This window comes from Castor canadensis, chromosome 2 (assembly GCF_047511655.1).
Source record: "Castor canadensis chromosome 2, mCasCan1.hap1v2, whole genome shotgun sequence".
Taxonomy (NCBI): Eukaryota; Metazoa; Chordata; class Mammalia; order Rodentia; family Castoridae; genus Castor; species Castor canadensis.
Window position 1 is genome coordinate 202,534,997 of NC_133387.1, and position 10,986 is coordinate 202,545,982.

The window sequence follows — 10,986 nt, forward strand, 5'->3', positions numbered from 1 at the left end:
CAGATGTCGCCCAGTCCAGTGTCCCTGGACAGAGCTAAATGGGAATCAGAAGGGAATAGCAAGGCCACCCTGCCACCGGGTGCCTGCTGTTTCCTTCTCTGAGATCCCTCGCTCTGAAGAAGACAAGAAAGAAAATGCCCTGCAAACACAGGAGGGGAGTAGGTCTAATTAAACTCCCTCCTTCACCTACTCCCCTCCTTACGGAAAAGGGGATCTCAGTATTACATTGCTGAAGTAGGAAGGTAGATTAAGAACAACCTTGGTTCTCGTGAGGATGATGTACTGTGAAAAATACTCCTCCATTCTAATTCTCTCTGTTCAGGAACACAGGGCCTGCAGGCAGTGGGATTGATGGGTTATCAGCCGTCCACTTGCCTTCCCCACTTTGCATTCCACTTGCATTAAACCCAATTTGCTTTTCTCAAGTTCGGTCAAAGTTTTCTAGGTGACTTCGGACCTGAGATTCAAGGCAGCAGCTCAACCACAGCCACATCTTCACTTAGAGTGCCCGAGCTCGTCATTCAAATGAATGAATGAGAACGAGCATGGCTGGGATGCTAGCCCTGCTCCTTAGAAGGGGTGGCCCAGGCCACTTGCTGTCGCTGTGCTGTGGCTTAGATCAACAACAGGGTAATAATGAGACAACGGTTGACTGGTCAGTGCCCGGCCGTGACGGGTTAGCGGAGGCCTGCTCCTGCTCTCTTCTTTGCTCCACAGACCCCAGATTTGTAGATCTGGTGCTTGTGGGTTCTCTTCTTTCACACCACATCCAGGCAAATGGCTTATTGTATTTCGTGTATTTGTTTGCTCATTGATTTTTAGTATTAGGGTTTGAATCCAGGGTCTCTGGCATGCTAGACAAGCATTCTATCACTTGAACCATGTCCCCAGCTCTTTTTTTTGTATTTTGTTTTTGAGATAGGATCTCCATAACTTTACATGGGCTGGCTTCAAATTTGGGATCCTCCTGCTTTCATCTCCCATGAAGATGGGATTATTGGTATGTGCAACATGCCTGGCTTGTTTTTTGAGGTAGCCCAGGCTGGCCTGAAAGTCACTATGAAGTCCAAGCTGGTCTTGAACTCATGATCCTCCTGCCTCAGCCTCCCTAGTGCTGGGATTATCAGCATGCCAGGCCAATGTTTTGATTTAGACCCTTAATTTTCAAAGGAGACATTGAACCCTGCTCTTGTCAGGTGATTAGCAAAAACACCAATTTGTGTTTTATAGCAATGTTTAATAGTTATAGCTGGGGTCCTGCCAAAGACTGCAGCTGTGACCTCTTCCACATTCCTGTCCCTGTAACCTGATTTGTGTGCAATCAGCTTGATGGAGATGAATGACAAACACTTGGTCGTCTAATTCACCTGCGTGCTGCAGCTTATCACTGGGCAACGCTAGAGATTGACCCCCAATTCACTTTCGCTGAATGCTTGCTCAGAGCGGCCAGTGAAAAGCAATGTTGTTTACAGCCATCCCACCCACTTCATCACAACGAGGTCTTCAGTGAGGAGCCATGGAGCACACATCATGGCAGCTGGAAAAGCACCTGGGCGAGCTGGATTGGCTTTACTTCCAGACTTGGGGAGTCCTATAGAAGCTGGGAGCTCCTGTTTGCTACATCATGATGTTCTAAGGTATATCTGTGCAGAACCCCTAGGTAGGGGAGGGGAAAAAAACCAAAAAAACCTTTCTTCTACCCTCTAAGATTTTCCCGTTTTGGATTGTGTGTACTTTTGTAAGTGGTGTACTGGTTTTCTAGTAAGAAAAATAAATACAAATTGGAGATTATAGGACACCCTGAATGGTTTCCTGACAGTGTTTTATGCACATTTAATCTTAAATAGATTACAGTCAAAACAAGATGAGCTATGTGTGGTGGTGCACACCTGTACCTATAATTCTGGCACTTGGGAGGCTGAGGAATAAATGCAAGTTCCAGGCCAGGCTGGGCTACATAGCAAGATCCTGCCTCAAAAACAAGCAAGCAAAACAAAACACTTCTTTTAGTTTCTCATTGTGTCAGCTTGAGTCCCCTGAGAAGCAAGTGCCAAGAGAGAACAGACATGCAGGAGATTTGTTGGGGACACCTGTCTGTAAAGGACAAAGGAGAGAGGGAGCAGGAGTGGTGGGGCAGCAGACCTGAATGAACCCTATGAGAGAGGAAGGGAGGGAGGAAGGAGAGACATTGGTAAAGGAGAGCTCCCAGTTGCAGGAGCCAGAGATCCTACCAGCCAGGCCAATGGGGAGGTCTAAGCAAAGATTCTCCTATCAGAGCAGTCTCCCTTGTGCAGCAAAAGCCAAGAGGTAGCGCTTCTGCTGAGCTCAGTCACGGGCTGGTCACACCTCTGCCTTAGAGTGGTGAAGAGTCGAGCCAGGTTGCTGGGGTTCATAGCTTGGGTCCACCACCTACTAGTGGGGGAACGAGGGCAAAGCATTGAGCTTCGTGCCTCAGTTTCCTCATCTACATAATGATGAGCATCATGGAGTTGCTGAGAAAATTCCGTGCTGCCTACAAAGCAATAAATAGCATGTTTTCAGTCAATTTAAGTATATTGTCTAACGTTTCCTCTGGATTCACGTACTCTATTTGCAAACCTAATGCAGGCATTTCAGACACACTGGCCAAAGACTTTAAGGAACTCTTCCTATCATCCCTTGTAGGATGGTGACTATTCTGCCTGTTTTGCTTCCTAGCAAGCTCAAGGCCCTGAGTTCAAATTCCAGTACCAGAAACAAACAAACCCCAACCAAACAAACATAAAACTGTGAACATAACGCCTGCCATATAGTAAGCACTTGAAGATGGTAGCTATTTCTACTGAGAGTGCTGCTAAAAGTGAGTTCTGTGGATTTTGGAGAGTCATGGGTTGGTAAAAGGATTTACCAAGACAGAGAGTAGAAGAAAGCAAAGATTTATTAGGATGCCATTAAAAGAAGAGACAAATGACAGAAGGCTAAACAAAGGAGTGGAGTGCACAGAGACATGGTTTAGAACAAGTTTTATACCTCAGGTTAGGCCACTTTTGATTGGCTGTCTCCATTTTTGTGGACCTTACTGATTGTTTGTCTCTTCCTGAGATCATGGTTTGAATTCCTCTGTTCCATTTGGGCCTCCCAATGCTGAGTTCGCTGAAGATTCTACTCAGAAGATTTGGTCCTTGCCCACTGATGAGGAAGAATCCAAGCAGAACACATGGATATAATGAGAGAAATAATGGAGTTTTACTGTACGAAAGGGGGAAAGGGGTTACAGGTGGGATCCCTGCCAGATGAAATGGAGGCACCTCATGCAGGAAAAAGAAGGGAACGATTTTTTTAGGTCGTTTTTATATCATCCTTAACTTGGAGGTGGGGAGAAAATCCACATCACTCTCCATCTCCAATGGCCTTTGGGCCCCAGGGGAGGATCTGGGAAATCTCCTGCATACACCTATGCTAATTCTCCTGTACCCTAAGTCCAACAAAGGATTTGCAATTGAAATGGAGCTCTCGGGTCAGGAGGGGTGGAGTGGGGTGCTCTAAGTCAGGCCTAAACTTTCCCTGTCTAGCTTGCCTCACCAGGGGGGTGGATCCACCGCCCATTCTGTCTGTTTGTTGACATTTCTTTGTCTTCCATGTTTCCTTAAAGTGGGGGCCTACTCTTACCTCCATTTGTTCCTTTTCATTCTTTCATTTACACAATGAACATCTGTTGAGCACCTGTGGGCGTCCGGCGCTGTAGTACATATGAGAGCCTTGACGATGAGTCATACATAATCCTTGCCCTCCACAAGACAAACTCTACAAGGAGTAGAGGCACAACAAAAAGAACTACAATGAAAAGTGGAAAACTATACAGTGCTAAAAGAATAGAAGGAGAAACTGCCTCCACCTAACTCACAGGTCTGTCTAGACCCACAGGTGGGGGCCAGTGCAGGTAAGGGGCTCTGTGAAAGGGAAAAGCATTGGACAGCCTGTTGGTCATCTGCTTGCCTAGGAGAGTCCTCAGGAAAGCCTTGCTTCATAGGAACCACCTGCCTCTCTTGCATGGCATTGTAAATATAAGTGGCAGAATTGCACAGAAAACCAGAAATAATAATAACAAGATTTCTTCAAGCCTGTCCTCTGTTCCTTTTATGCATGCTGTAAACAACATTCATCTCTAGAGGATATTTTTTTCTGGAGCACCTGGAGATAAGCTTCAGTGCCCTTTCTTTTCTTGTAGACCATTAGCAGAATAATTGCAGGAGGTGCCAACTCTTCAGGAAGCCTGTTGACTCTAGGCCATAGAGGAATTGTGCCAATCTCCTGCTCAGCCCCAATTGCCTCCAGTTGTGTTTGTCACTCTTGATTTGCTCATATTCTGCCATCACAACCTCTCCTTCCCAGGCCTCTCCTCAAATAGCTGCAGGCTATGGGCTCATATCACTTGTGTGTCTGTTCCTTAAACCCTCCCCTATCCCCTACTGGGTTGACATTTCCAGTGTGATGGGTTGTTGGGTATCAAGCCATTTCAGTTGCCTCTTATTGGGGCCCATTGTGTAGAAGAGCTGGGAACTCAGGGTTTCTGCCCACCATCATTTGGCCTCCCTGATTTGATTGTAGCAGTCCTGACTCTAAAGTAGGAAAATGCAGGGGACCCTGTGGTGCCACATGAAGTGGTGTTGCCTGGAACTCTTTTCACTGAGGTTGGGAGGACCTGGGGGAAAGAAGAATGTACTTTAGGAAACTTTAGGATCCCTTCCCAGCTGATCAAACAGAGATGTAGCATGGGCAGATATCTAAATATGAGTTCTGAAAAAGGTTAAAGTTATAGAGCACACACACACATTGGTGAACCTTCAAGATAGTATAGAACTATTTAAATCCATGGGACTGATAATATCACCAAGGAAGAGAATATTTACAGAGAAGAGATGAAAAGCCAGCCCTTGGTCCTTCCAAAGTTTAGAAGTCAGGAACAAGAGGAGGACCCAGCAAAGGAGATTAAAAAAGCACTGTCAATGAGGTCAGGGATCCTGGAGAACCTGGACTTCCTAGAGGCATTTCAAAGAGGGGGTTGAGAGTTGCAGGTGTGGCTCAGTGGTACAGCATCTGCCTAGCAAGCATGAAGCCATGAGTTTAAATCCCAGTACTAATTTAAAAAAAAAACAAAATGCCCATATTCAAAGAAGGAATGATCACTTTTGCCAGCTAGCTAATAGGTCCGAGTGTGGTGTTGAGGCAGGTTAGAAAGTAGGGAAAGGAAATCATTGGGACTCAGGTGCCAAGTGACCTTTCCTGGTGGCAGAGCTCTTGTTAATTGCAAATCCCTTGCTTAAAACATGAATATTGCTGGTGCCTAGTGGCTCATGCCTATGATACCAGCTACTCAGGAGGCAGAGATCAGGAGGATTGTGGTTTGAAGCCAGCCTGGGGAAATAGTTTGCAAGACTCTATCTCAAAAATACCCAGAAAAGGGCTGATGGAGTGGCTCAAGTGGTAGAGCACCTGCCTAGCAAGTGTGAGGCCCTGAGTTCAAACCCCAGTACTGACAAAAAAAACCAACAATGAATATTGATCACACCCCATGCATGTAATTTAAATGCTTAAGAGCTAATTTAAGTGCATGGACAGATAAATCTGTCAGTCACCCTAGCCCAACCCATGGGAACCACCCCCATCCTAGCCCAACCCATGGGAACCATCCCCATCTCCCCCAGATTAAAACAAAAGAGCTCTCTGGCTCCCTCCATCTCACCCTTTTCCACCCCACTGGCAGGAACAATGCCACTCTTGTGGCCCCTTTCCTCACCTATGGTAAATTTCATTATCTCCCTTCCTACATCCACATGTCATGCCTGGATGTTTTCTGACCGGTTGCCAGAGTCTGCTGGTCTAACAGCAGTGGGGCTGAAAACTGGTGGTAGGTTTTGCAGCGCCTCCAGAGTTATTGGTGGCCTTGACAAGGGAATTTCAGACAAGTTTGCTCCTACTTTTGCCCTGTGTGTCCCCCACTTCGTGTTCTTCCCCTGGTCTCACCTTCAGCTTCTCCAAGCAACAAAAATTCTTGAACTCTTGCTGCTGTCTTGATTTCTGTGTTCAGATATTGCAGAGATTCTCAACCACACTGGGTCAGCAGCCCTTTGAGAAAACTGTGTACACGTGTGCTTTCTTCACACACTGCACATACATTATGCATATAATCCCCAGACTCACCAATGAGTTTCCTTCACCTCTGGCAACTTAGAGGTTACAGTTTCCAGCTCCAAGGCCAAAAGCCCACAAAGATAATTAATCAAATCAAAGTTGAGGCCAAATCGTGTGCTTTTTTGGTTTTGCTTTTTGCAGTACTGGAGATTGAACCTGGGTCTTGAGCTTGCTAGGCAAGCCCTCTATCATTTGACTCATGCCCCTAGCCCTTTTGTTTTTATTTTATTTTCAAGGTAGAATCTCACTAACTTCTAGCTGAACTTGAACTTATGATCCTCCTGCCTCCACCTCCTGAGTAGCTGGAATTATAGGCATGCACCATCATGCCTGATACTCTCCTCTCTCCCTGGTGCCCCACTGATTTTCCATCACCGAGTTCAAGACTTTCCCAGGACTGCAGCATTCATTTGGATGATAGTGATCTGATTACTCTTCATATGACCACAGCCCACTTCAGCTACTCTCTGCCTCCCCAGGGAACTTCTTTTTGTCATGAACCAAAGCTGACTTACAGCTATCCCTGTAAATAAATCTATTCAGGGTGGACAAGCTCTGCTGACATTTGCTAACCTTTTAACTCACTAAAATAGTTGCTTTTATGAACTAGACAAGTCTCAAACTCTAAACATGGCTTGTTCCTTCCTCCATTCCATCCCTCAGAGTCACAACTGGAGCAATATGTTCTCTGGGAGACTGACCCAACCACACCTTTCCCCAGACAAAATTCCAGCTCCTCTGCAAGCATCTGCTGTGGCAAAGACTGGTGTAACAGAGTCTGGATGGTTATGGCTGGGACCCTGACGTCTGACAGACATGGGTGTGGACCTCTAATTGCCACTTACTCATGAGTTGTGTGGCCATGGAGAAGTTGGGTTTCCTCACCTGCAAAGCAGGGATAAGAATGCCTGTCTCTTGGTATTACTGGGGCGGTAAATAAAGTCTGGAAAGTGCTCAGCCCCATGCTTGGCAAGTAGGTGGAGACTTGTAGAGAAAGTTACTACCATCTCCACCACTGCCACCAGCACCAGCACCTCCACCACCACCTCCACCACCACCATCTCCACCACTGCAACCACCACCACCACCATCACCACCATCATCTCCACCACCTCCACCACCATCTCCACTATCACCTCCACCACCATCACCACCACCATCTCCACCACCATCATCACCACCTCCCCCACCATCATCACCACCACTTCCACCACTATCATCTCCACCACCATCACCACTATCACTACCATCTCTACCACTGCCACCAGCACCTCCACCATCACCTCCACCACCACCATCTCCACCACCTCCACCACCACCACCTCCACCATCACCACCACCATCTCCACCATCATCTCTACCACATCACCACCACCTCTACCATCATCATCTCCACCACCATCACCACCATCACTATCATCTCCACCACCGTCACCAGCACCATCACCATCACTACCACCTCTACCACATCATTACCACTACTTCCACATCTACCATCACTATAATCACCACCACACTTCTACTACCACCACTATCAACTCCACTTTCACCATCACCTCCACTAGGACCTCTACCACTATTACCTCCATTACCTGTGTCTCTACCACCTTCACCATGATTGCCTCCATCTCCACCATCACCATCACCAAACTAGTTCCACCATCACTATTGCCTCCAATACCACCACCACCTCTACCATCACAACCAGCTCTACCACCACCATCACCTTCACCACTACCACTGCCCCTCATTGTCTCCTTTGTCATTCTTAATGGAACTTGTCTGCTCATGTATTTGTCTCACTGACTCTAGCTGGTGCACAGCTCAAAAGCAGGGAAGTAACTGTACTTTTGTATTTAGGGTACTACATGTAGAATTCTGAAAGTAGTAGACACGAACATTTTTGTAACAAGTAAATGAACATATGTGATGATATTTTAAAGTCCTCTTTAGCTGGGCATGGTGGTGCACACCTGTAATCTTAGTACTGGAGAGGCTGAATCATGAGTTCGAGGTCAGCCTGGTCTACATAGTGAAAGCTTTTCTCAGAAAATAAAGTCAAATAAAATAATCTTTAGTCTTCTGTAATTTTATGACAAAGAGATAAGAAGCATGAGCTGTTGTGCCCACCCCAGGTCTCAGTGGGCCCCATGCTCTGTTTTACAAGCTCTCCAGGATTCTGACGCTCACTTGAGTCCCAGAACCATTGGTCTAAACCACGTGTAAGTAGGAATGAAATAGTTACACAGAAAAGCTGAATGGAAAACTTTCAACCTTGGTCATTATGGTGAAAAAGCTATTTGGTATTCCAACAGAAAGAGCTTATAAATGATAAATAGGCAGGAGTGAAGAAGCAGGGTGAAAAGGAAAGAGATGGAGGCAGCTGTCTGTGAAGAAGAGGTTATTCTGGCTAGAGTCATGGAGGCTTATAAAAAAAACCTTCCAACACTACATCATAACAGTGATTTTTTTATTTTTAAACTGAATATTAACAAATTATAATTGTATAGAACAGTGGTTTTAGAATTAAATTTTATTTGGAGCCATAAGCAGCAGGGGAAATGGAGCAGTTTGGGCTGAGGAGCTGGGTTCCCTGAGCTCCCTGCTCACTCCCTGGAACCTTGAGTCACTTGGAGAACCATGCATACCTTCAAGGCAGCACTGAATCTGCAAAGCATGTTAACAGAGACTCAGTGCCAGACAAGGCTACTAGAGCAGCCAGTAATGGGTGGGAGATGGTTAAGAGAGAGCAGGGCAGTGGGGGTGCCTGCAAGGGCATCACTCATGCAGAATATGTGGGTGCGTTGGGACCCAGCAACCTAATGGGCCCAGGAGTCATGCCCAGTGAAGCAGGACCAGGAGCAAGTTCCTGCCTCCTTTAACCTGACCTCAGTGCTGAGGCTGGCGGAGTGAGTGGAGAGCAGAGTCCATGGGAGACTCAAGCTCCCCGGAGGCAGGGGCTGACAAGGACATAAGGCCTAGTAATGAGGTGAGCACTTGGCCAGCATGGCTGACTTTCCCCTGGACAGCAGTCGTTGTGGAGGACACGCTGGGAACATTTTATAGTTTATTGTGTGCATGCGAGAGGTATATGCAGTCACCCTGCAGTGTCCAGGAACGCCTGCACACCACAGATACTCAAGTTCCTTTTATCAAATGGTGTAGTATTGTTACACATTGTTACAGAAGGAGGGGAGGAGTCCCCCATCTTGGAACTGTGGAACCAACAACAAGATTGAGCACCAATTGAGCAGTGACTTTAACTTTTATTCTTGGCCATGCCCTTTCTCACTCCTTGGGAGTCAAGAGGTTATAGGGATGCAGTGGAAGAAACAGGTTACTAAAGTGACTTTTCTAGAAATGGGTGGAGATTTTAGGGGAATTTGGGCACTGCCTCTTTTCGTTCCTTTTATGGTTCTTTCCAGCCATCACCATGGCAATAGTCAACTGTCATGGTGCTGTGGGGGGGGGGGGGGCTGGTTGTCAGCATGCAGATGGGACTGTAACGACGACGTTAAGTGTTGTCTTCTCTGGTGGTCACTCTGTCATCCATCTTTGATCCAACCAGTTTCAGTTAGCCCACCTGGAGCGGGACCTGTGGCCTTCAGACAAGCCGTCCTCAAGGGTGAGCAAGATTAGGGTGGGTAGAAATCCAACTAGGTCAGGCGGGCAGGATGCACAGAACCGACCACATCCTCCTATGTATTTCAAATCATGGCATCACTTACAATGCCAAATAAATGTAACTGCTCTATCATTTAAGGAATAATGACAAAAAGGTCAGTACATAATCAGTACAGACGCCATTTTTTTCAAATACTTTTGACTCGCTGTTGATTGAATACACAGAGCCAAACCCATGGGGAATGAAGGCCAGCTGTACATATAACTAACATGGTTCTTGTTCCTCAGGCAGCTCAGTCATTCTCCAGGAGCTGTTCTTCGTGGTTGTAAGATGCACCCAGAGACATGCCATGTCATGTACCTCTCCACCTCTGCTCCTTCTGGGATGTCTTTCTACCTCTGGAAGATTCATGTTTGGTGCTGCCTTCTCCTAGAAGCTTTCTCTTGGATTGGCTCCCTCTTCCTTTGTGTTTTTGAACTGTATTAAATTGCTTATAGATTTTCTTCTTCCTCTAGATTATGAGCTCTTAGTAGATGTTCAGAGATTCATAAAAGACGTTCAAGAAATGTTTATTAAATGACTACTATCACAACAGAGAGAGGGGAGGTGTCCTGTTTGACTGAGGCCAGCTGATTGCCTGGGCTCAGAGTAGCAGCGTGGTTGGACATCACTCTTTGCAACTATGACCTGGACACAGTCTTCTAGGGGAAGGACCCTTCACATGTGCAGCAAGTTTACTTTCCCTCCTACCAGGGAGCATCTGGGAGCCACAGATCCCAGAAAGGGGCAATATCCAGTTGGCAAAAAAATCTCTGACTGTAGAAACATGAGGGAGATAGCCTGGAATCAGAAATCTCATTAGGTACAAATTTGCTTCTGGCCTTCGAGGTTTTTTGGTGTTGTTTTGGTGGTGCTGGGATTGGAAACCAGGGCCTTGTGCATGCAAGGCAAACACTCTACGGTTACTGGGGAAGGTCATGGGGCAAGAAGTATCCCTAATAGGAGAGGATATCTTCAACTCGACTCCCCAATTACCCCAAGCCATGGTTCATGAATGCGATGACAAAAAAACGTTGAAGAGATTTGTGGACAAAACTCACAAGGTAAGGGATCAGCTAAGATTTATTAGTAAAGCAGAGTGTAACGGGAGAGAAGAAGGGACAAGAGAAACCCTTCTGACACGCAGAGGG